The 27,929-nt window shown below is 41.1% G+C and overlaps 1 long non-coding RNA gene across 1 annotated transcript in view; it reads left to right on the forward strand.

Annotated features, from left to right (window-relative positions):
* LOC120879355 overlaps positions 1–20,258 on the forward strand; it is a 77,106-nt gene extending 56,848 nt beyond the window's left edge. The window contains exons 2-3 of the long non-coding RNA XR_005724772.1: positions 19,243–19,317; positions 19,700–20,258. This is a non-coding gene — a long non-coding RNA (uncharacterized LOC120879355). The remainder of the gene's footprint in view (positions 1–19,242; positions 19,318–19,699) is intronic.
* Positions 20,259–27,929: the final 7,671 nt, after the last annotated feature.

The raw sequence follows: 27,929 nt of genomic DNA on the forward strand, positions 1-27,929 counted from the left end.
ATCATCACATGAGGTGGTGATGCTTGGGACTGTGGCAACCATCTTGCCAACATGAGGGGAAAATGTTGGAGTCTCAATAGTGTTGACTTTCTAAAATAGCCCATTCTCCAGTCTTCTTGTTATGTGAAATGCTGAACCCTCATTTAAAAAACTATTTACTTTTTTATGGCATCCTTGGTGAGCCACTCAAACTTTCTGGGATTTAGTTTCTGTGAAATAGCTTCGGTGACTGGATATTCATCAAGGTCCTCTCCAAATTCAAAACACTGTGATTCCAGCTAGTTGTCCTTGGAGTGTCTTTCTCCTCTTTATTCTAAGAAAAAGTACTTTAAGTGCTGAAATACGGAGACTGATAATTAACACTTGTAGAGCACATTTCACATACATTATCTCTCATAATCTTTGTAACAACTGTGAGTAGGCATACTCATTTGCAGATTTAAAAAACTGAGGCTTAGAGACACACCAAGTTCTCTCCGCTAAGTCCTGAGCTGCTGCTGCTGCTAAGTCGCTTCAGTCACGTCTGACTCTATGCGACCCCATAGACGGCAGCCCACCAGGCACCCCCGTCCCTGGGATTCTCCAGGCAAGAACACTGGAGTGGGTTGCCATTTCCTTCTCCAATGCATGAAAGTGAAAAGTGAAAGTGAATTCGCTCAGTCGTGTCTGACTCTTCGCGACCCCATGGACTGCAGCCCACCAGGCTCCTCCATCCATGGGATTTTCCAGGTAAGAGTACTGGAGTAGGGTGCCATTGCCTTCTCCTAGTGCTGAGTTGAGACTTCAACAAACCCAGCTTCTCCGGCTCCAACTCCATTCCTCCTTCCCCTGTGCCTCACAGCCGCAGGCACCATTATCTTTGGTTGGTTTATAGCAGCAGACAAACTTCCAATGTGATTAATTTCTCCTTGCTGTCCAGATGATCACTGATCACTCTGAGAGCAACTCCACGAGCAGCCAGAGAGTCCAAAAGGAATGTTACCACCCACCACTGGATTCTTTTTTTAAATGAACTTACAGGGTCAGGCTCTGATGTTTATATGAGAGGAGATAAAGTACACCTGTTCTTTGGGGAATATACTTTAAGGAAAGGAGAATATATGACTTATTTTGGATAGGATATTTATAACCTACTAATCTATAAACTAAATGATGAATTGCCTAAAGTCAGAGTTCTGCAGGCCCTGGCAGACTAGAGTTTACACCCTGATCATGTGGTCCCAGCATGAGAGGAAGAGGTGAGAGATGGTTATGACAGGTGGGGGTGGCCTCTATACTCATCACATCTTGTTGCTGATGAGTAACTGCTGCAGAACCTGGGGACATATACCTGCTGTCTCCGTCTCTTGAGCCTGTAGTCTTTGTAGCCACAGGAAGGCTCACGTTATCTAGGCCTCCCACTCACTCTGTAGGTGAGGAAGTTGCCTTTATGGTCATATCCTGAGCATCTAGCACAGAATCTGGCCCATAACAGGCACCCAATAAATACTTCCTGCATCCCGTTGTTAATGAAGGAAGTTGAAGCCTGAAGAGGTGAAGTGCCTTGTTCGAAGTAAAATAACTAATAAATGACAAAGCCCAGACTTCTGGTCTCCTCAGGCCCATCTGATAGATTTAACTCCAGTAAAACTGGAAATGCGGACTTTGTTGGAGGTCAGAAATATCACTACACATGGGAAAACCGTTGTTTTAATTGCCTCAAAATGTCTGGGATCCAATATAAATACATCACTCATTTTAAAAGGAGCCAAATATGTCTTCCAAGTTGAATAGCAACATGGCTAGAATGACTGGAATAACTCTGGGAGCATTTAGGAAATGCTATGAAAATGGAAAATGTTATGGAAATCTGTCTGTCTCTGATGGCTCAACTGAGGATGCAAGGTGGTCTCTGTCATCCTGAACAATCCCCTCTCTCTGACTGGTGGAAACTTGGTCACCCTCAGAAAAATGCCCACTGGGCCACAGGCATAACTTTCTTACAACACCTCAATCTCTAACATGTCAATGGCTTAAATGTGATCCCATGAATCACTTAAAGGTGGAAGAATGTTACGTACCATAAACAGATTCTGAAGAGATTTTATGAAGAGTCAGAGAAGGGTTCAGTCACTTCAACTTGGTAATGAAGGAGAGAAGGAAAGGAGAAAGGACTATTAGTTCCTTGAGGGCAGATAATTAACGGTTCATTGTATCAGGTATGTAGCAGGCAAATATGTTGAGTAAATGAAAATTAGTCTTAATTTTCATAGGTAATGTCAATGCATATTTTAATGCATATGTAAACCAAATCTTTGGCTCAAACAGTAAAGAATCTGCCTGCAGTGCAGAAGACCCAGGTTCGGTCCCTGGGTCAGGAAAATCTTCTGGAGAAGGGAATGGCAACCCACTCCAGTACTCTTGCCTGGAGAATTCTATGGATGGAGGTGTCTGGCAGGCTACAGTCCTTGGGATCACAAAGAGTTGGACATGACTGGGTAATTAACACTTTGACTTTCATGTATGCATATATTAAATCTATACATATATTTATGTATTATATGGATATCCTTGGTTGGATGGAGCTAACTCTATATTCCCTGGTTTCTTCTAGCTGAATCACTGACCATCTTTCTTGTTTCGATACTAACTCAAGGCCTCCCAAACTTGGAGCCCGACACAGTCAGCCTAAATGGTCCCATTCTAGGTCTTTGGGTGGCAGAGAAGATGGGATTTATGAATGTAGCAAGATGTTTTCTGAAGGCTGCTGGTGAAGAAATTTCTTCTCTCTTCTATGTAAGCCACCTGGAGAGATTCCCTCTTCCAGAGGCAATTGTGCTGCACAAATCCAGAGGACACTGTTGGCATTGTATTTAATTTAGTTCCATGAGTGTTGTGCCCTGGAGTTGTGCAACATGGCAGGCCTACCAGTGGACATATGAGGAAGCATATATGCCCTGGAAACTGCTGGCCACCATCTTGTAGGGGCAGCCAGCCTTAGGGTTCAACACTACCTGCAGAAGACAGATTGGAGAGAGAGGATGAACCTGGCCTTTGGTTACATTGTTGAGCTAGAGTCAAGCTTCTGTGAACCGTTCTGTTTCATTTGCAGGTGGTGTCAAATTTTGTCCATTGTTTAAATCTGGTTGAATCAAGTTTCAGTATGACTTGCAACCCAAAAGGTCCAAATAGACACACACAGAGGAATGGATAGATTAGATCCCTAGCATTCTCATCACTGGAGGCACCCAGGTCAGACCACCTGGATCTCAGAAGGAGGATTTTGTCCTCAGTGTCCAATTTCACTCCCTATTTATAGTCACCAGATAATTATCAAGTGTCTGTTTCAGCATGGAATGGACATGAGAACGTCTACACACATTTAACAATTCTCTTCAACAAACTTTACCCAAACTTCCTTTATATCAGGCACTCTGCTAAGTACAAAGTCATAAAATATACATTTAAAATATCCCATGTGTTTAAGACATGAACAAGACAAGAACTCAGCCTTTAGGAACTTGTAGTTTTCTGGACAGCAGGGGTTGTAGGGGAGGCAGGAGAAAGAAGGAGGCCCTAAATGTCTCCTGTCATATAAGGCACAATTGTTAAAGGAAAAAAACGAAGGGCAAATACATTGCCTAGGAGAGAGAACACAACTCCAAGTTAGGGCATCGCGTTGGGGTCAAGAGTAAGTTTGCTATGAGCTGGACTTGAAGAATTCACAGAATTTCATTAGCCAGCAATAAGGATGAGGGCATCCCAGGCAACAAAGGGTAAGAAAAGGCCAGGAGGCAGGAAATTACAGATGAATAATCCAGTGTGGCAAATGCTGGTATGTGGGAGTGAGGTATTGACAGGGCAAACTGGAAGGTAGGAAGGGCCCAGAGTGTAGTGGACCCTGGAAGGTTTTTGAAGGAGCTGGACTTTATTTAATAATATAATAGTGATCATACAAATAATAATAATAGTATGAACATTTGTAGTAATCATACAAATAATAGTGATCATACAAATAATAGAATAGTGATCATACAAATATATGTATGTGTGTGTGTGTGTTAGTCATGTCTGACTCTTTTTGACCTCACGAACTGTAGCTCCCCAGGCTGCTCTGTCCATGGAACTCTCCAGACAAGAATACTGGAATGGGTAGCCATTCCCTTCTCCAGGGAATCTTCCTGACCCAGGGATCCTGACTTGGATCACTTCCTGACCCAAGTCTCTTGCACTGCAGGCAGATTCTTTACCCTCTAAGCCACCAGAGAAGCCCACACATATATGTGTGCATACACACACACATACATGTTAGGAATTGGACTAAGTTTATATATATTATATAGACCAATATGTATGGACTAATTTAATATATATTACTTTAAATATAATAAATATACAAACTAAATTTTATATATATGGACTAATTTAATCTTTGTGACAACTTGATGGACTAAGTACCACAATTATTATTCCCATTTCATAGGTAAGGAAACTGAAGCACAGACAGGCTAGGTAAGTTGTCTGAGATCATACTGCTAAAAAGTGGTAAAGAAGGGAGTGAAAACCAGCTCTGAGATCGGTCTGAGGACTCCAGGATACTCAACAGAATATTGATGTGGCTCCGGTGACCCAGGCACTACTGTGGGTAACAGAGAGAAGTCAGGTTGTCCCAGTAGCTCAGGTAAGAGACAACAAGGGTCTCATTAGATCAGTGGCACAGAGAAGGCAGAGGAGAGAGTGGAAGAAGAATACAAAGGAGAGAGGCTTCATACAAGGATTGCAAACCGACATCAGTCTCGCAGTCTGGCCTGTGGTGTTTAACACATTGAGCTTTGAATGCATTTTGATGGAGGATGTACCATCTGTTTCCCTGTTGTCACTCCCAGACCCTTCCTATATTTCCCTCTCCAGCCTGACTTTTGGAGGCCAATACATTTACAAGCCCTGTTCCATAGAATCTGATGTTAAGGATAAATGAATGAGCCAGAGAGGTATCAGAGCTGTCTAGCTTGACAGCAGCATGGATGATAGTGCCATCACTGATATAACATAGCCTAGTGAGAGGCCAGAAGAGAGAACTAGCTGGTCCATCTATATGTGGACGTGAGAGGCTTAGGGGACAGACTTGTAGATAGCAAGTAGGTATGGAAATATATAGCCTGGAGCCTAGGACCTAGAAATGGTTGCTCTTAGAGAAGATAGTCACAGTGGAAGCATAGAGTGAAATAAGGGGTGGGTACATATACCTGAAATGGACAGATAGCTTATTTTAATCACTTTTAATCATTCAGTTAGATCCTATTATACATGGCAGGCTTTAACCATACAAATAAGCCAGTGGTTCTGGACACTGGCCATAGATTAAAGTCAGCTGCGGTGTCTTAACCATGCTAATTCCTGGCTTCTTCTCTGCCTCTCCATGGTTAAATTAGAGTCATCTAAGCATAGGTATCGGAGAAGGCAATGGCACCCCACTCCAGTACTCTTGCCTGGAAAATCCCATGGACGGAGGAGCCTGGTAGGCTGCAGTCCATGGGATCTCGAAGAGTCAGACACAATTGAGCGACTTCACTTTCAGTTTTCAGTTTCATGCATTGGAGAAGGAAATGGCAACCCACTCCAGTGTTCTTGCCTGGAGAATCCCAGGGACAGGGGAGCCTGGTGGGCTGCCATCTCTGGGGTTGCACAGAGTTGGACATGACTGAAGCGACTTAGCAGCAGCAGCAGCAGCAGGCGGCTCAGGTATATAATTTTTAGTTCCCCCCTGCCCTAACAGGCAATCTGACTGGTAAGCGACACCTGGAAAGCTTATCAGTGGATAATTAACTTTGCAATAGAAAAAGAGAAAAGAAAAGGGAAGAGGAATGCCAAGCCACAGTTCTAGAAAGCCTGTGGTATTGTGCTCATCACATTGCCTGGAGCAAAAGAGAAAAATGTTTGGTTAATCAGGGCAAATTACTAGACCTACATAATGTCTGCAACAGACAATGTTGTTATTTAGTTGCTAAGACATGTCCAACTCTTTTTGACCCCATGGACTATAGTCTGTCAGGCTCCTCTGTCCATGGGACTTCTCAGCCAAGAATACTGAAATGGGTTGCCATTTCTTCCTCCAGGGAATCTTCTTGACCCAGGGATCAAGCCTACGTCTCCTTCATTGGCAGGTGGATTCTTTACCACTGAGCCAACTGGGAAGCCCACTTTGCAGGATAACTATAATCTTACTTTGCAATTACTATTCCTGCTTAGACCCTAAATATTGTATGAAGCCTTGTTCAACTCTTTCTTCTAAAGCCAGGATTGGCCCCCATGACAGAAGTGAAACTGAGACTGCTGATGGCCAGCAAGTAGCTATGAAATAAGTGGAGATCAAGACGTCAGGAAGCTGATGGAATATTAATACTTTTTAATGCACATGTGGAGAACATAGCTCATCTTTGACTATAGAAAAACAAATTATCCTCAAAATAAAAACAATAAATGGACAGATGAATATATAAAAGTGCTCCAAGAGACAAATGTGAAGCTAGGTGGATGCCTATGCCCTGAACTGGCCAAGTGAACACTGCACTCACTATGAATACAAGTCAGAGTTCACCTAATCCTATTTAAAATAAGATTTTTTTTATGTACACCTGTGGTGGATTCATGTCAATCTATGCCAAAACCAATACAGAATTGTAAAGTAAAAATTAAAAATAAATAAATTAATTAATTTTAAAAAATAAATAAATAAATTATAAAAGTAATATACCCTCACTGTTAAAAATTTGGAAATAGAAAAAGGATGAAAAAAACATCAGAATCACTCAAAATGTCACTACTGTGGATAACTATTTTGTTGTATTTTTCCTCCATTTATCTTAAAGTGCATGCATTTATGACATGCAGTTGACATAATACCATAATTATAATTTTATTTTTTCATCTGATATCATATCATAAGGATTTCTCTGTGTCATTAAAATGTCTTTGGAAACACAGTTCTAAATGACTTTATAATTTTTCATTTTACATGGCTGAAATATAATTTACTAATCATTCCCCAATCTTTTGCTCATATATACTTTTGCTTTTTTATATTATAAAGGATCCTGGTATTATTTGTGTCCAAATTTCAATTAATTTCATAGGCCAGTTTCCTAAAAGTAGTCTCCTGGTCAAGAAGTCTGAACATTTTAAAGGTAGAGCGATTCTGGCTAGTCATGCAAAAATGGGATTATTGGAAAGAGCTAGGAAGTGCTCTGGAAGTTGAAGAACATAGCAGATAATCTAGAATCAAAATGGCAAGACCCAGCCTACTCCTCAGTCTCCGTCTCTCTGCCCCACACTGTCAGAGTCTGGTTGGCTGAAGTCAGACCCTGGATCAATCAGCAGGTAAGGAACACACACACACTAGGTGTGAGCAGGTAAGGAACACACAGACACACATGCTGTGAGTGCATGTCTGCTATATGATATTCATAGCAAGGAAATTCCTGGGTCAAAAAGTATGCATGTTAAAAGTTCTTAACAGAAATGACCAAATTTCTTACTAGAAATGTACCACTTTATACCCTCATGAGGTCTGCATTTACATCACAAACCTGTATATGGGATCTATCTAATTCTTCCAAAATTTGATAGGTGGAAAGCTGTATCTTATTTTGTCATTTTAATTTACTTTTCTTTTTTTTTAACTCACAAGGGTTCTGAACATATTAGTGATCAGATATTTGTATCTGCCCTTCTGTGACGTGAACCTTTCTTTCTATCAGTCACTTATTGACTCAGCTATGTGAGTTCCTCATGAGGTTCTGAAGTGCCATATGTTAAGCAAAAGCATTTGTTTGTTTGAATAATGCAAATGGTTTCGATTTATATTTCATGTGCCTCTTCAGTGTGCCAAAGATTTGAATCTTATTCTAAAAGAATGTTTAAAAAAAAACAAGCTCCATATAAAAGTCTTAAATTTTTCCTTTATTAAACATGATTTAAAAGCCTTTGATTTGTAAAGTATTTTAAATCCCTTTGGCTTGTGTGGGAGTTGAGGACACTATCTTTCACTAGCTGCTGGTTGAGTAGTAGAAGAAGGGAAAGCGTTCCCTCATGTAGGCAGAGGAATAAACCTATCAAAGACTAGTGTCATAGTGCACAGCCTGGGCTGTTTATGGGTAAGTCAATAAAGATATCAAAATTATAGGGGTTTTAATTATCATTAAATAACTCTTGATGTGCCAAGTCACAAGGTCCTTTGTTTTATGTTTCTAAAGAAAAAGTATTTAAGGCTAAAGCAGTTCTTGGCTTCTTGAAACTTGAGATTATCACCTTAATCAGGAGAAGACATCTGTCAAAAAAAAAAAAAAAAGACCTTATCATTAATGATTATTTCATTATGTAAGCAAAAGAAGACATTAAGGATCAAATGCAGACAAGACCAAAATCTCTTTTTGGATACTCCTTCCACTTTTCTCCTCTACCCTTACCATTCTGTATGTTTATACAGCCAGATGGTTCCAGTTCATGGTGCTTATCACAGACATCCTTTTGCAATGGATTTGATAAGTATGATAAAAGACTCAACTGTGTTGAGTTTGAGGTCTCAAAACATTGCTGGTGATTTCATTAGTTCTTGGGATCATGATGTGATTGTAAAACAGCTGACCCTGTCTTGGATATCGTAGAGACAGACTTTGTTTGAATTCATGTCTGTCCTATCCCAAGGTTCTATCTTCCAGCTTTACAGGGTTGGGGAGGGAAGGTGAGCAGAAAGAAAGAAGAAAGCTGCATTTGAGTCTTGCCTTCATTAGCCTAGCCACCTGGGCTGCCCTGAAAGGTCTAGAAAGGGGTGAGGGTAACATCATGGACATTTGAAATTAATTTAGATACATATTTTTCTTGTATCAAAAAGTGCAGAAACAGAAGTTTCCAAGATAAGTTTCAACACTCCAGATGGCTCTCTACCATCCTCTGTGAACTACATTTTCCTCATGGCCACAATATGGCTGCAATGCCTCCAAAATCACATTCTTCACATGATAACTTTCCAGGAAGAAAGGGAGGGAAGAGAGCCAAAATTCCTTCTGACTAAAAATAGAACTATTATAGACTCAGCAATTCCACTCCTGGGTATTTATTTGAAAAAAAAAATTGAAAACACTAATTTTAAAAGATACATGCACCCTAGTGTTTCTAGCAGCATTATTTACAATTGCCAAGGCATCAAATCAACCAAAATGTCCACTAACAAATAAGTGGATAAAAGAGATGTGGTATATAGAATATTACTCAACCATAAAAAAGAATGCAATTTTGCCATTTACAACAACATGGATGGACTTGGAGGGTATTTTGCTAAGTGAAATAAGCCGGGCAGGGAAAGACAAATAATGTATGACATCACTTACACATGAAATTTAAAAAATAAAACAAACTTATGAATGAAACAAAACAGAAATAGACTCCCAGACACAGAGAACTAGTAGGCACTGGTGGGCATAGGGAAGCAGGGACAGGCAAATGGGGTAAGGGATTAAAAAATATAAATTACTACTAAGCTACAGGGATATATAGTACAATGCAGGCAATCTAGCCAATATTTTTATAATAACTATAAATCAAATATAACCATTAAAAATTATGAATCACTATACTCATTAGATGGAGAAGGCAATGGGACCCCACTCCAGTACACTTGCCTGGAAAATCCCATGGACGGAAGAGCCTGGTGGGCTATAGTCCATGGGGTCCCAAAGAGTCAGATACGACTGAGCAACTTCAGTTTCAGTTTTCACTTTCATGCATTAGAGAAGGAAATGGCAACCCACTCCAGTGTTCTTGCCTGGAGAATCCCAGGGACAGGGGAGCCTGGTGGGCTGCCGGCTGTGGGATTGCACAGAGTTGGACACGACTGATGCGACTTAGCAGCAGCAACAGCATACTCATTAGAAAAGACCCTGATGCTGGGAAAGATTGAAGGCAGGAAGAGAAGGGGACAACAGAGGACAAGATGGCTGAATGGCATTACCGACTCAATGGACATGAGTTTGAGCAAGCTCTGGGAGATGGTGATGGATAGGGAAGCCTGATGTGCTGTAGTCCATGGGGTTGCAAAGAGTTGGACATGACTGAGCAACTGAACAACTACAATATTGTACACATAAAACTTACATAATATTTTACATCAACTATGCCTCAATTTTTTTTAATGAAGGCTTTTATTTTTCAACTGACCACTTTGTATCAGAAAAAAAAAATCTTTCCCAGAAACCCCCAACTGACTTCCTTATATATCTCATTGAGTCACCTGACTCAAAATTGGGTCACCTGACTCAAAATTGGGTCACCTGACTGCCTCTGGCTTTGCAGAGAAAATTGAATAGGCCACTCTAATTGGTTTAGACCAGATTCATTCACCTCCTCCTGAGTGTATGATACATGGACAAAACTGGGGCTCTGCTATTGAGGAAGGTGAAGGATTGGCTGCTGAGAGGCAACTTCCAGGAATTGTCCTGGTGTGGTTAATAACACCTTCTAGTGGTAACCACTCTACACAGTAACCTTCAGTATGTGGCATGACTTCATATTATATGATGAGAAAGTAGGAACCAGGAGACAGAAACGTGTGTGGTAGTAGCAGTGGTGATGGTGGGGTGCTGTTAAGAAAGGTAAGATCATGTGGACCGACTCAAAGTAAAGAAACAACTTTCCTAAGGACCTCTTAAGTGCCTAACTTGGTGCTGGGCTATTGTCAGATTCGAAAACCCCCCAGATGTGTGCTGTGGGCCTCATCTGTAAGGGAATTACATGCTGTTGTGATAGCTATGAGAGAACTGTAGGAACCAGGACATTACGAAGGTCTAAACTGTGTGGTAGTTTTAACATTCACAACAAACTGGAAAATTCTGAAAGAGATGGGAACCAGACCACCTTACCTGCCTCCTGAGAAATCTGTATGCAGGCCAAGAAGCAACAGTTAGAGCTGGACATGGAACAATGGATTGGTTCCAAATTGGGAAAGGAGTACATCAAGGCAGTATATTGTCACCCTGCTTATTTAACTTATATGCAGAGTACATCATGAGAAATGCCAGACTAGATGAAGCCCAAGCTGGAATCAAGATTGCCGGGAGAAATATAAAAAACCTCAGATATGCAGAAGACACCACCCTTATGGCAGAAAGTGAAGAACTAAAGAGCCGCTTGATGAACGTGAAAGAGGAGAATGAAAAAGCTGGCTTAAAACTCAACATTCAAAAAAACGAAGATCATGGCATCTGGCCCCATCACTTCATGGCAAATAAATGGGGAAACAATGAAAACAGTGACAGACTTTATTTTCTTGGGCTTCAAAATCACTGCAGATGTTGACTGCAGCCATGAAATTAAAAGACACTTGCTCCTCGGAAGAAAAGCTATGACCAACCTAGACAGCATATTAAAAAGCAGAGACATTACTGACAAAGTTCCGTCTAGTCAAAGCTATGGTTTTTCCAGTAGTCATGCATGGATGTGAAAGTTGGACCGTAAAGAAAGCTGAGCACTGAAGAATAGATGCTTTTGAACTGTGGTGTTGGGAAAGACTCTTGAGAGTCCCTTAGATAGCAAGGAGATCTGACCAGTCCATCCTAAAGGAAATCAGTCCTGAATATTCACAGGAAGAACTGAGGCTGAAGCTGAAACTCCAATACTTTGGCCACCTGATGCGAAGAACTGACTCATTGGAAAAGATCTTGATGCTTGGAAAGGCTGAGGTCAGGAGGTGCAAGGGGATGACAGCTGATGAGATGCTTGGATGACATCACAGACTCCTTCACTGGATTTGAGCAAACTCCAGAAGTTTGTGAAGGACAAGAAAGCCTGGCATCCAGAAGTTCATGGGGTCACAAAGAATTGAACATGACTGAGTGACTGAACTGAACTGACACTGTGTGGTAGAGAAAACAATGGCCAGGAGAGATTGGGGAGGAGACTTCATTGCAGTTTGGAGTCTGGAGAGGGCTTCAAGGAAGAGGTGTGTTTGGGGGCTCAGTGGGATTTAGCTGAGAGAACATTCCAAGTGGGAGAACACTGCAGATCGGGGTCGGGGGGGGACATGCCAGAGGCTGAAACTAGAATGCATGTGTGGGAATTCCCTGGTGGTCCAGTGGCTAGAACTCCGTGCTCTCAATGCCAAGGGCCGGGTTCAATCCTGGGTCAGGGAACTAAGATCCCACAAGCCTTTCAGTGCAGCTGGAGGGAAAAAAAGGAAAGAAGAAAGTTAAAAAAGAAAAAGAATGCATGTGTGTTTGGGGGGTGAGAGGACCCATCAGTAAAGAAACCTGAGTTTGGAACACATTTGGAAAGCTGCTGCTTAAATTCTTGAAATGTTAGCATTCAAAAGTGCACCTCTGAGAGCAAAATGGCACCTGACAAGAGAGGTTTTGCTTCACAAATTTCCTGGAGGAACATTTTTGTTGTTGTTGGCAGCACAGTCTTGCCTCTAATGCTTACAGATACGAAGTTTGAGGTTTGTTGGTTGAAAAATGTTACTGATGGGGTGGGGTGGGGCTGGGGGGCCTCCTTCTGGGTTAAATGACCATTGTCTGTTGCTCAGGAAGACTGCACAAAGTCATTCCTTGTAGCTCTGTTCTTATTTACATAGCGGTGCACGCAAAGAAACAGGAATACTCCTCTGTCCCTCCTTAAGAATTAAGACCCATCTTTAATTGTAGATTTTCTTGAAGGCTGCTTGTAACTTCTTTAGATATCTTGCCCTTATCCCAAAGATTTCCCTTCTCAGCAGCTACTGAAACCTCTTTCACTCCATCCCTCTAAACAGCATGCTTCCAACCTGCTGATTGCCCTGACTCCTTGTTCACACACATCACAGCTTTCCCTAAGCTTGTACCCTTTCTCTCTGTGTGCAAAGATCCTCAGTCATTGACATAACTCAAGAAATCTACCCAGGAAAGAGTTGGGAGCAGACTTGACGAGACTGACTGCACGAGTGTGGGAGATGGGCGACTGAGAAACTCATATATAAATCACGTTTATCTATGTTCATAGCTAGTCCATCAGCCTACAGACTTAAAAGTTGTTTTATTGTGGTAAAAAAAAAAGTATAGGATAAAATTTGCCACTTTGTTTTTAAGTGTACAAGTCAGTGGTATTAATTATATTCACAATGTTGTATAACCATCACCACTATTTCTAGTACTTTTTGATCACCCCAACAGAAACTTCCCGGGGGCTTCCCTGGTGGCTCAGAGGGTAAAGCATCCACCCGCAATGCGGGAGACCTGGGTTTGATCCTTGTGTCAGGAACATCCCCTGGAGAAGGAAATGGCAACCCACTCTGATACTCTTGCCTGGAAAATCCCATGGATGGAGAAGCCTGGCGGGCTACAGTCCATGGGGTCACAAAGAGTCGGACACAACTGAGTGACTTCACTTTCTTTCAACAGAAACTCTACCCATTAACCAATAACTCTCCATCCCTCTCTCTCTAGCCTTCCTCTCCCTCTATCTCTAGCTCTGATAACCTCTAATCTACATTCTGGGTCTCTGAATTTTTTTATTCCAGATGTTTCATCTAAGTAGAATTATGCACAATTTTCCCTTTTATATCTCGCTGATTTCATGTAGCATAATGTTGTCAGGGTTCAGCCATACTGTAGCATGTATCAGAACTTTGTTTCTTTTCATAGATGTGAATATTCCATTGCATGTTTATACCATATTTTCTTTATTCAGTCATCTGTTGATGGAGGGGGTTGTTTCCACCTTTTGTCTATTGTGAATAATGCTGCTATGAACATCAGTATACAAGTAGCTGTTGGAATCTCTCTTTTCATTTTCTTTGGGTATGTACTTAGAGGAATTGCTGTATCATATTGTAATCCTATGTTTAGCTTTTTGAAGAAACACCAGACTATTTTCCATAGTAATTGCACCATTTTACATTCCCACAAGCAATGTACAAGTATTCAAATTTCTCCATGTGCTCACAAACATTTATTTTCTGCTATTTTTTATATATAAGTTTATTTATTTATTTTTTGCTGTGCTGGGTCTTGGTTCCTATGCGGGCTTTTCTGTAGTTGCGTCAAGCAGGGGCTACTCTCTGTTTCAGCGCTCAGGCTTCTCTTGTGGTGGCTGCTCTTGGTGAGGGGCTCAGGGGCTTCAGTAGATGCTGCATGTGAGGCCAGCAGTTGCTGCTCCCAGGCCCTAGAGCACAGTCTCAATAGTTGTGGTGCACAGGCTTTGTGGTCCCATTGCCTGTGAGATCTTCCTGGACTGGGGACTGAACCTGTGATGTCTGCACTGGCAGGTGGATTCTTCACCACCATCACCACTGAAGCCCTATTTCCTGCTTTTTAAAAATCTTATTATAATCATCCTATAAGTGTGAAGTGGCATCTCATCATGGTTTTGATTTGCATTTCCTCAAGTATTAATGATGTTGAATTTTTTCATGTGTTTATTTGTGTGTGTGTATGTATATATACATATGAAAATGTCTATTCAAGTCTCTTGTCTATTTCTAAACTGAATGTCTTTTTGCTGAATTGTAGAAGTTCTTCATATGTTATACATATTAATCCTTTGTTAGATATATGATTTTCTAAATGTTTTCTTCCATTTTGTGAAGTATACTTTCACTCTTTCCACAGTATCTTTTGATGTATGAAAGTTTTAAATTTTAGTTCAATTTATCTATTTTTTCTTTTATAACTTGTGCTTTGTTATATTTAAGAAACCACTGTTAAATCCAAAGTTATGAAGATTTTCCTATATTTTCTCTAAGAGTTTTATAGTGTTAGGTCTTAAATTCAAATATTGAACTCACTTTAATTTTTGCACATGATATAAGGGAAGAGTCAGACTTCATTGGTTTGCATGTGGATATCCAGTTTTCCTAGCACCATTTTTGAAAAGACTGTCTTTTCCTATTGAATGTTCTTGGCACCTGTGCTGAAAATCAATTGACCATAAATGTGAGGACTTATTTCTGAGCTACCAATCCTATCCCATTTATCTGTATGTCTATCCTTAAGCCAGTACCACACTGTTTTGATTATTGTAGCTTGGTAGTAAGTTGAAATCAGGAAGCTACAGAGCTTAAAATGCAGACCTTTTTCATTTTGGTCATACCTTTTATACTTCATAGAAATCTTTTCTATATTGAATGCAAATGTCCCTGCCAGTGTGTGGGTCTCTCTGTTCCGAGGTTAGCTCTAGTTTGGGCCACAGTGGGGCAAAAGGAAGGCCATCATTTTTAGCTGCAGCAAGTGAAAGCCTGGAGTAAATGCTCTTGCAATCTTCCACAAGAACTATGGCATTTGGTTTTTTTACTTTCCTCGCCCCCAAATACAGTCAAGGAATGAATTCAGAACAAGCCCTAATAAGGGAGCAAATGTTAATGAGAGAATATGAGTGCCTGTCAGGTTCTAGCCAAGAATTTGGAAACCACTTCCAATATTACCACAAAGAGAACTGAATTCAGGGAACACTTACAAAGGAATAGAGAAATGAACAAAGAGCAGAGGTATGTCAAAGATGAAAAAGAGCCGAAACCTTATTGCTGCTCTGTAAATGTTACGGGCAAAGGGAAGAAGCAATGTTCCCAAAGCTTAGGGGCCAGGATAGCCCTGTGGAAGATAGGGGTTGTCAGGTAGTGGGTGGAGCTACAGGGGAGATACAGCCTCTGCACAAAATGCCACCCATGGCTGAACAGGAAGGGCAGAGATAGCCCAGGTTCTCCCAGCAAGTGCTACCCACTGCTAGCTGAACCTAGTCCAAAGTCACCAGTCCTGGGAGCTTGTGGGCCTGCAGTCTGCAGGGGCACTCTCTTGGTCCCTCTGTACTTCCCCTCCCTCCAGTGATGGAGAGCAGAGCAGAAAAGGTTGCTGCAGAATAGATCTGAGGCTATTATGAGGCCCTGGAGTTGCACACAAGGAAAGCAGGACCCTCCCAACATTGGCATGCAGGAATCTGATTTGGGGTGAGCTGTTAAAAACAAATTCCATAATGATAACAGTTTTACAATTACTTAGGATGAGATATGTATGAAGGAGACTACTAGGCTCTTAGCATGTCATGTAGTTGAAAGTCATGAAAAGACCTAATGATGTCACTATTATTGAATAGTTTTCAAGACAGGAAGAATGGAACTCAGTTAAGTAGCTTGTCCAAGCTTGTTACTGGCAGAGCTAGAACTGGCATTTGAGCACATCTACCCACCCCCCTTCATGAGTCTGTGCTCCTAACCATGAGGTTTGCTGCTTCTCCGCAAAGAAAACCAAGGCTAACTGTGTCTGCCCTCTGGGTCAGTTTACTACTACTTCTAGAAGTAATTTTGCCTTTTCACCAAAATGAGGAATGAATGAGTAGTCACATTGAAATTTCCTACCATTCCTTAGAAGCAGGGAACAAGAGGCTCAGCTAGACATCGTAGCAAGAACCAAGAACAGTCCTGAAGAGGCCCAGAGACAGCTTGGCCTGGCACCAGGCTGCAAAAAAGCATAATATTTGGGGGAGTTCTGAGGTGCTCCATATGGTGTTTGACCCATTTATGTGGCTTCTCCATGACTCCATCCTCTTGTATTAGTTCCCTACATAAATTCTCCCTGTGGTGAATGACTTTAGGAATCCTTAAGGAATAAGATTGCTGGGAGAAATATCAATAAACTCAGATATGCAGATGACACCACCGTTATGGCAGAAAGTGAAGAGGAAATAAAAAGCCTCTTGATGAAAGTGAAAGAGGAGGTGAAAAAGTTGACTTAAAGCTCAACATTCAGAAAACAAAGATCATCGCATCCGGTCCCATCACTTCATGGGAAATAGATGGGGAAACTGTGGAAACAGTGTGTCAGACTTTATTTTGGGGGGCTCCAAAATCGCTGCAGATGGTGATTGCAGCCATGAAATTAAAAGACGCTTACTCCTTGGAAGAAAAGTTATAATCAACCTAGATAGCATATTCAAAAGCAGAGACATTACTTTGCCGACTAAGGTCCATCTAGTCAAGGCTATGGTTTTTCCAGTGGTCATGTAGGGATGTGAGAGTTGGACTGTGAAGAAGGCTGAGCGCCGAAGAATTGATGCTTTTGAACTGTGGTATTGGAGAAGACTGTTGAGAGTCCCTTGGACTGCAAGGAGATCCAACCAGTCCATTTTGAAGGAGATCAGTCCTGGGTGTTCTTTGGAAGGAATGATGCTAAAGCTGAAACTCCAGTACTTTGGCCACCTCATGAGAAGAGTTGACTCATTGGAAAAGACTCTGATGCTGGGAGGGATTGGGGTCAGGAGGAGAAGGGGACGACAGAGGATGAGATGGCTGGATGGCATCACGGACTCGATGGACGTGAATCTGAGTGAACTCCAGGAGTTGGTGATGGACAGGGAGGCCTGGCGTGCTGCAATTCATGGGGTCGCAAAGAGTCGGACACGACTGAGCAACTGAACTGACTGAACTGAACTCAGCTGGTGCAACAAAGTGCATCCAGAGTGATGGGAAACGTTCTCATCTAGGGGCTTCCTAGGTGGTGCAGTGGTAAAGAATCTGCCTGCAAATACAGGAGACACAGGAGATGCTGGTTTGATCCCTGGGTCGAGAAAGATTTCCTGAAGTAGGAAGTGGCAGTCTACTCCAGTAGTCTTGCCTGGGAAATTCCATGGACAGAGGAGCCTGGCAAGTTACAGTCCATGGGATCATAAAGAGTTGGACAGGACTGAGCACACACACAGAATCCACACACAGTGAATGAATCAGGCGTAGGCCCAGTGGCATCTGCTCCACAGACCCTTCCCTCTTCACCTTTCTAGTTCTCTAACTTCATTTCCTAGTACTCTTTCCCTGGCTCATCTGCTCCAGCTACACTGACACCTTTGCTATTTCTTGGACCTGTTAAGCATAATCTTGCCTCAGGGCCTTGGAACTTGCTGCCTAAGAACACTTTTTATTCATATATCTATTTAATCTCTTCATTTTCTCTGCTAGTGCTTTACTCAAAAGTCACCTATCTCAGTGAGGCTTTACCTAATTATTCTATTTAAAAGAACAAGTCTGTCTCTGCTGTATTCCATCCCCCTGCTTCTCCCTCCATAGCCCTTATCACCTCTCCCAAAGGTTCTCAAACTATAGCAGGTATCAGAATCTCCTGGGGTAAGGCAGGGAGGTATATTGAAATTCAGATTCCTGGCTCCACTCCCAGTTTCTGAGTCAGTAGGTCTAGGGAGGACCCTGAGTATTTGCATTTTCCAGAACTTTCCAGGTGGTGATGCAGCTACTGATCCCAGAATCACATTTTGAGAACCATTGTTGTATAACGATCCATCCATCTTGCTATGCAGCTATATATGAATATATAACTTCAAGTCTGCTGTCCTTAAGTTGCTTATTATTTTATAATATTTTTTAAAACTTATATTTCTATAAGTTCTTTTCTCTCTTTATATTATTTGCAATTCCCAGGAGACTTGGGTTAGCTCCCTGGCTTGGGAAGATCTGGAGGAGGAAATGGCAACCCACTCTAGTATTCTTGTGTGGGTATTCTTGTCCATAGAAATCCCATGGACAGAGGAGCCCGGCAGGCTATATAGTCCATGGGGTTGCGAAGAGTCAGACACTACTGAGCAACTGAGCACACACATGCCCGCATTTAATCATCATAGTTTTTTAAGAAACCAGCTTTCACTTTTCATAGTTATTATTTCTCTGCTTCTCTCTTTGTTTATATCAGTTATCTTTCTTATCTTCTTCCTTTTTATTTCTTTATGTATGCTCTATTACTCCTTACCTTCATGAGTTGAATACTTAGCTCATTTTCCATCTTTCTTGTTCTTTGTTTACATATATTTAAAGATTGCCCTAGCCCTCTAAGGGCTTCCTGGGTTGCACAGTGGTAAAGAATCAGCATCCCAATACAGGGGATGTGGGTTCGATCCCTGAGTCAGGAAAATCCCCTGGAGAAAACAAATGGCAACCCGCTCCAGTATTCTGGCCTGGAGAATCCAATGGACAGAGAAACCTGCCAGGCTACAGTGCATGGGGGTCACAAGAGTCAGACATGACTTAGCGTCTAAACCACAAAGCTTTCCTGGCCATAAGGCTCTGTATTTTTAATAATTTTTCTATCTGATTTTCTCTTAGATACAAATGTTCTTTAGTGGTATCTTTTTTTGGTTTCCAGACATAGGGAATTTTAAAAAAACTATCATTATATGAATTTTTAATTTTATTGCACTGGATCTGTGTGACATTGATGCCTAGAATCTTATTATTATTATTATTTTTAGCCAAGAGCATGTCCAATTTTTGTGAAGTTTCATATGACCTTGAAAAAATACAACTTTCATTTGTTGGAAATGAAGGTATGTATGTATATGCATGCATGCATGCTCAGTTGCTTCAGTCGTGTCTGACTCTTTGTGACCCTGTGGACTGTAGCCTGCCAGGCTCCTCTGTCCTTGGGATTCTCTTGGCAAGAATACTGGAATGGATTGCCATGCCCTCCTCATACATGTATATACATTAGTACTATTATTGAATATGTACCTAATAGTTATACTGATATATATTAGCACCTCTTAACCACGTTATTAAACCCTTCTGAATATGTGCTTGTTTGTTGTCGGCTATTTCCTTCCCTCTGTGTGCTCTCGCTTTTCTTTCTGAGATTCCTATTAGAATGGTGTTGACATTTCTGCTTACCTTTCATATCTAAGTCTCCTTGCATTCTTTTCATCTCTTCAGACTTTCTTGATGCCTGCTGGAATGATTCTTCAACCTGAACATCCAACTTGCAAATTCAGACTTTGTATCTGCTATTTCCTGGGCCACAGTGAGAATGAGGGTACAAACCATGCCAAGTGACATGAAGGAAAAAAGGTGACACAAATAAGACTGTCTCCTGGAGGCTGGCTGGTGCTTCAGCTGTGTCCCAGGCTCTCTCTACATAAGGCTATCATCATCCCCACCCCACGCTCACCCCCAGCTACTGGGTCCTCATCAAGACTCTCCCGAGCATTTCTCACAATGTTCATGTTATCTGGCTGACCACAGTCGAGATCCAGCAAACCTCCCATCTCTTCTGTAGCATCTACAGCCCTAGGGTCCATCTGGAAGCCAGCAATCCATGAATATTCATTGCATGTCCATCGTGGCTTATCTATAGGTCTCAGTTCTCTTCTGTTATAGCCACTGCTTGTCATAATTTTATTCTTTTCAAAATAATGCAAGAAGGAAAAAACCAAGAAGTTTTGGATCATTTTATTAGCAACAAATATCTGTAAATATTAATTTATCCTATGTTTGATATATGAATGAGTCAAGTGCCAAACTATTAAATTCAACTTAAATAACAGGAACAGCAAAGAATGATCTGAATTCTTGGCTAGTAGAATAGCCACATTTTTCCAGCAGACTTGACCTGCTGAAGTTCAGAGGTCTGGGGTAGAAAACCTTAACAGAGGTTCAGACAAGTACCAAATCTAAAAGGACAAGTTTCTCAGGATAAATTCCCCAGGAATTTAAGCAGAGTGGTTTCTCCATAGAGTTGCCCTATTTTGCAAATAAAAATATATAGGATACCCTATATTTTCAATTTGAAAAATAGCTTTGACTGCCAAATTTTTGTAATTTATTCCCCAAATAGTTGAACACAGGACATTTGAAGAGTTCTGACAAGGTCAATATATGACACAGGACAAAATCATTAAATACAGGACATATGCTATGTATACTGGTCACCTGGCAAGGCTCTTTCTTCATCCATTGATGTTACTAGACTTCCTCAGGCCTAATGATACTCATGGTCACCATGACAAAGGCTTTCCTTCCACAAGTTTGAGGCATGACCCCCTTGGGAGAGAATATGGGAAATCAGGACCATTCAGGGAAATTCCAGGGTAGGTATTACATAACAGTGGGTTTCTTTATAGCAGAGGTCCTCAACCCTAGAAATACATTAGCATCACCTGGGGATTGTGTTACCAACAAACCCAGGATGCCTAGTAAGATTTAAATGTCAGATAAACAGGAATAATTTCTTACTGTAACTATGTCCCAAATACTGCATAGGATATACTTAAAATTTAAAAAAAAATGTGGTTTATTCAAATTTAATTGGCTATTCTGTATTTTTATTTCTTAAATCTGGCAACCTTATGGGGGCACTTTGGAGATATATCCTTGCCTGGGCCATGCCCCAGATTAAATCAAAATCTAATGGTGGGATCTATTGTTTGGTCCCTTCAGGCTAATGTGCAGCCATGGTTGATGACTTCTGGATAGAAGATAGACTAGATCAGATGGAGTCTAGAATGGAGAATCTCAGCTTAAATTTTATGTAAAATCATCTGGGATTGGGTCACCACTGATTCTATTGTCTGGGGTGGGACTTGGGAGTCTATTTCCAACAAGCTCCAGGTGATGTGATTCCACAGGTCACAGAACTTCTTTGCTGAAGAACTGTTTAGGAGCTCTTATTGGTTAGACAGTGCTAGATGGGGCTGGAGTAAAAGCCTACAGCTACTGAGAGAGTATCAGTGCCTCTTTACCACCCACGCCTGTCCACAGGAGTTCAATGTATTGTCTAGGCCTTCTTCTCACTGGCACTGTGGTGGTACCAGGTAAGAAGAGTGGCTCCTTGGTCCAACTTGTCTTAATGGTTTCCTTGCTGAGCATAGGATATGCCTGAGTATAGGGAGCAAAATCTAGTGTGTGTATTTGGGAATGAATACTGAAATGAATACTAGGATGGTGGGCTTCCCAGGTGGTGCTAGTAGTAAAGAACCCACCTGCCAATGCTGGAGACATAAGAGATGCGGGTTGGATCCCTGGGTTGGGAAGATCCCCTGGAGGAGAGCATGGCAACCCACTCCAGTATTCTTGCCTGGAGAACCCCTTGGACAGAGGAGCCTGGCAGGCTACAGTGTGTAGGGTTGCAAAGAATCAGACATGACTGAAACGACTTGGCTTACATGTACTGGCACGGTGGAGACGGCGGTTGATGCAGTCCCTGACCTCCAGGGAGGGATACTCAGACCCCACCTGCCTTGATTTTTTTTAAATTATTTTATTGAAATATAGTTGATTTACAATATTGTGTTAATTTCTGCTGCACAGTAAAGTGATTTAATTATACATATGTAAATATTCTTTATCATATTCCTTTCCAGTTTGGTTTATTACAAGATATTGAACATAGTTTCCTGTTCTGTACAGGAAAGATCTTGCTGCTTTTCCATTCTGTATATAATAGTTTGCTTCTTCTAATCCCAAACTCCCAATCCATCCCTCCCCTTCCCCCTTCCCTCTCAACGAGGTCACTAGTCTGCTTTCTATATCTGTGAATCTGTTTCTGTTTCCTAGATAAGTTAATTTGTGTCATATTTTACATTCCACATAAAAAAGATATCATATTGTATATTCATCTTTCTATGTCTCACTCACTTCACTTAGGATGATAATCTCAGGTTCCATCCATGTTGCTGCAAATGGCATTACTTCATTCCTTTTTATATTTTAATTCCTTTTTATGACTGGGTAGTATTCCATTGTGTGTGTGTGTATGTTTATGCCACATTGTTTTTATCTATTAATGAACATTTAGGTTGTTCCTATATCTTGTCTATTGCAAATAGGGTTCTATGAACATAGAGGTGCATATATCTTTTTAAATTGTAGATTTTCCCAGATATATGCCGAGGATTGGGATTGTTGAGTCATATAGAAGCTCTATTTTTAGTTTTTTGAGGAGCCCACTTACTCCATAGTGGCTAAACCAATTTACATTCTCATCAAAAGTGTAGGAGGGTTCCCTTTTCTCTGCACCCTCTCCTGCATTTATTATTTGTAGACTTTTTAATGATGGCCATTCTGATCAATGTGAGGTGGTACCTCATTGCAGTTTTGATTTGCATTTCTCTAATAATTAATGGTGTTGAGTATCTTTCAAGGTGCTTGTTGGCCATCTGTATGTCTTATTTAGAGAAGTGTCTATTTATGACCCCATCTAACTTGGCAGCCTCTCTGCTCAGCTGAAGCTGGACTTTGATCCTCAGAAATCATCTAGCCCAGAAAGCATTTTAGAACCCTTAGAGCAGCAACTTTAGTCCTGCAGAATATCACAGGATTTTTGCAGAGGTGCATATTTGTGAAACAGATGGTGTGGATGGATGTGGGTACAAGTGTGATTGGGAAGCCTGTAGAAATAGATCAGATGGGCTCTATGGCATTGGTGTGGGGCTGTGAGGGAGGGCAAGCTTCAGGTTTATCACATTACTGGGTGGAGTTCCCAAGCCTTTTGCTCCTTCTATTACCCAGATTCTTCCCCTGGCCCCATTGTTTCATGGTTATTGTACACATGTGTGTGTGTGTGCAGATACACACACACACACACTATACTTTCTTTTTTCACCTTTTACAGAAAGTGTAAAACTCTAGGTCACTGTTAAGATCATCAGGAGAATGTCAGCTTGTTCCTCTAGGGTTGTCCTGCCACGATATAGTCTTTAAAGGAATGCACATGACAAGCATCTGGTCACTAGTGAATGCTGTCATATGCTGCTGCTGCGGTGTGGCTCAGTCCTGTCCAACTCTTTGAGACGCCATGGGCTGTGGCCCACCAGGCTCCACTGTCTATGGGATTTCCCAGGTAAGAATACTGGAGTGGGTTGCCATTTCCTGCTCCGAGGGATCTTCCCAACCCAGGGATCGAACCTGCATCTCTTGCATTGGCAGGCAGATTTTTACTGCAGTGCCACATGGGAAACTTGCTGTCATGTGAAAAAATTTTTTAAATCATTCTGAAAGCTACCACATACCACCATCCACCAGAACTCCTCTCAGGATATGTCGAAGAATCAGGACCAGATGGGTCCCTGTTTTTGTCCCTCCAAGGAGACGGGGGCAGAAAGTCAGAAAAGTAAATGTTGCTTAGATAACTAGATTCGATTCCCATCTCGGGTTGCCACCTAACAGGGGCAGGACTTTGCCTGTTTGACTCAGTCTTTCACTCTAAAAATGGAGCTAGTAATACCTAAGAGGGCTGCTGGAGGGTTAATGAGAAGATGCAGGTCAGCGCCTGGCACAAGAAAACTGCTGATCAGCCAGTTCTGCATATGGAGGGGGGATTCTGTTTCCATGACAACTTCAAGGCCTCCCCATCTCCGGTCCTTATTGCCACACACGTGCTCTGAGGGAGGAAGGCAGCTGAAAGCAGCAAAAACTGCTGTTCAGAGAGGACTGCAAAGCCATGTATCAGTGCCCAGCTTATGTTTATGAAGAATGGCATTTATAGCTGAGCATTTGCCAGCGTAGCACACTTCAATAACACAAAACAAATCACACAAAAATACCAGCACACACCCACCCCTTAAAAAAGCATTTACTATTAATTTTATGAGAAGTTTACTGAACTGTTGAAAGAATGTTGAAATGAAAAGCCACTTCTGAAACATCTCTCCATGCCTAGAAACATTCTGATGTATTATTAGCAGTATTCTTTTTAATCTGGAGGCTCTTTGCCGCCCCCGCCTGCGTGACTGAATGAGGAAATACTCCAGTGTGATGAGCAGGAATATTGCTGGTTATCTCCTTGGTGAACATTTGTCAGCTCCAAATGAATCATCGCTTTGGAATATCAAGAAATGCCATTTACCTATTAGACCCAACAGAATTTTACTCAGTGAACGAATTATTTGACAAAATGTGCCAATTAAACAGAGAGATTTTTTCCAGAGTCTGGGTGTGCCCTTTTTTTTTTTTTTTTTAGTTAAGATTGAAAAAATGAGTTTGCCTCATTTTTAAATGCTACATAGTAAACAGAGCTTTATTTTCAGCCTGATCAATGTGACCAGAGATAAATTGTGTTTTTTTCTGAATAATGACCAAATTCACATAGTCCAGTGTAAGTGTATTTTAATGTGTGTCTACACATTTATGTGTATATGTTAAACTATAAATATCAATTACATATATACAAAATACTATTAAATACTTTGTGCTATAAATATTTAAAATTCTCTCTCTGTATAATTTGATTACTGTACAACCCCTAAAAATGAAGTGATTAATGAAAAGCTGCTCAACGTCACTAATTATTAGAGAAATGCAAATCAAAACTACAAATGAGGTATCACCTCACACTAGCAGAATGACCATCATCAAAAAGTCCACAAAAAATAAATGCTGGAGAGGGTAGAGAAAGGGAACCCTCCTATACTGTTGGTGAAAATGTAACTTGGTACAACCATTATGGAGAACAGTATGGATAGTTTTTTAAAAAGCAGAGCTACCATATGATCCAGCAATCCAAATCCTGGGCATATATCTGGCAAAAACTGTAATTCAAGAAGATACATGTGCCCTAAAGTTCATAGCAACACTGTTTACAGTAGGCAAGATATGTAAGCAACCTAAATGTCCATCAATTGAGGAATAGATAAAGAAGATATGGTACATATATACAATGGAATATTATGCAGCCATGAAAAAGAATAAAACAATGCCATTCGCAGCAACATGGATGGACCTAGAGATTATCATACTAAGTGAAGTAATTCAGACAAAGACAAATATCATATGATATCACATATGCAGTGTCTAGAAATATGATACCAATGAACTTATTTGAAGTGAAGTGAAAGTGGCTCAGTCATGTCCAACTCTTTATGACCCCCACACTATACAGTCCGTGGAGTTCTCTAGACCAGAATACTGGAGTGGGTAGCCTTTCCTTCCTCCAGGGGATCTTCCCAACCCAGGGATCAAACCCAGGTCTCCCACATTGCAGGCAGATTCTTTACCAGCTGAGCCCCAAGGGAAGCCCAAGAATACTAGAGTGGGTAGCCTAGTTCTTTTCCAGCATATCTTTCTGACCCAGGAATCAAACTGGGGTCTCCTGCTTTGCAGGTGGATTCTTTACCAACTGAGCTATCAGGGAAGCCCAATGAACTTATTTACAAAACCAAAATAGAGTCATAGATGTAGAAAACAAACTTATGGTTACCAGGAGGAGAAAGTGGGAGAAAGAAATTGAGAGATTTGGACGGACATATACATGCTGCTATATATAAAATAGATAACAACAAGGATTATTGCATAGCATAGGGAACTCTACTCATTACTCTATAATGACTTATAAGGGAAAAGAATTTTTAAAAAGAGTGGATATATGTATGTTATAACTGATACATTTTGCTATACGGCAGAAACTAATACAGCATTTTAAATCAACTATACTCCGACTATAGCTATGAAGGGCTTCTGTCTTCCCTCATAGCCTCCTGCAATGCAGGAGACCTTGGTTCAATTCCTGGGTTGGGAAGATCCACTAGAGAAGGGATAGGCTACCCACTCCAGTATTCTTGGGCTTCCTTAGGACTGCAAAGAGTTGGACACGACTTTCACTCACATACTCTGATAAAATTTTTTTGAAAAAGTTATTAAGGATCATTCAGTGACGAGGAGAGAGAGCAAAATAAAGAGGTTAGAAAGGGTTATAAAATGATATTAGAATATGACCCTAGCCTTGTAAAATTACACACATGCACACACACATGGGAAAAATATATAAGCCAAAATTAGGATACATAACAATGTGTGACCAATGGTTGTATTGCAGTATTTGGATTACAGGTGACTTTATTTTCTTTAGGTTTTTTTTTTTTTCATTTTATTCGTTAGATATGTCTTTTTTATATAATTAGACAAATCCTGCAACAAATGTTACTTTTAGGAACTGAAAGAGAAACCCCAGTCTTTTCTATGGCTGCAGGTCAGTGAGCCACTTTGCCTCCCTGGTTTTGTGGCTGAGACCTCATGGTTTCCTTGACTGGCCTGGCAGGGACTGAGGGGCAATGCCTCCAGCGAAGTAGCAGAGTTCCTTCAAGCTGCCACGTCCAACAAAGGTCTGACCGCCCTTGGCCGTCATACCTAAAGATAAAAAAAGTGTAAAGTGATGCTTGAAGCCACAGAAGACTCTCAAAGGCCCCCATGTTTGGCTGATATTCTGTTGTCACCGTGTTGAAATTCTTACTAATTTTGGAACAGAACCCTGAGCTTTGATTTTTCCTGGGGCCCAGCAAATGATGTAGTTGGTCCTGCCTGAAACTCTGACTTCTCAAGAGCAGAATCTGAATTTATAAAAGAAAAACAAAAAGGGCAAAACAACAGCTTAGTTTTTCCACCACTTCACATGTCTGGTTTATAAGAACACCCTCTGGGTTGAGTGTCCTTGGAGCACTGTATTTCCTCTCTAGTATTTCACAGTATTTCTGTTTATTAAAAACAAATAGTAATCAACCTGCCCAACATTGGAGGCTGAAGATTGCCGGGAGAAATATCAATAACCTCAGATATGCAGATGACACCACCCTTATGGCAGAAAGTGAAGAGGAACTAAAAAGCCTCTTGATGAAAGTGAAAGAGGAGAGTGAATAAGTTGGCTTAAAGCTCAACATTCAGAAAACGAAGATCATGGCATCTGGTCCCATCACTTCATGAGAAATAGATGGGGAAACAGTGGAAACAGTGTCAGACTTTATTTTTTTTAGCTCCAGAATCACTGCAGATGGTAACTGCAACCATGAAATTAAAAGACACTTACTCCTTGGAAGGAAAGTTATGACCAACCTAGATAGCATATTCAAAAGCAGAGACATTACTTTGCTGACTAAGGTCTGTCTAGTCAAGGCTATGGTTTTTCCAGTAGTATGGATGTGAGAGTTGGACTGTGAAGAAGGCTGAACGCTGAAGAATTGATGCTTTTGAACTGTGGTGTTGGAGAAGACTCTTGAGAGTCCCTTGGACTGCAAGGAGATCCAACCAGTCCATTCTGAAGGAGATCAGCCCTGGGATTTCTTTGGAAGGAATGATGCTAAAGCTGAAACTCCAGTACTTTGGCCACCTCATGCGAAGAGTTGACTCATTGGAAAAGACTCTGATGCTGGGAGGGATTGGGGTCAGGAGGAGAAGGGGA

Source organism: Oryx dammah, unplaced genomic scaffold, assembly GCF_014754425.2.
Source record: "Oryx dammah isolate SB20612 unplaced genomic scaffold, SCBI_Odam_1.1 HiC_scaffold_20, whole genome shotgun sequence".
Taxonomy (NCBI): domain Eukaryota; kingdom Metazoa; phylum Chordata; class Mammalia; order Artiodactyla; family Bovidae; genus Oryx; species Oryx dammah.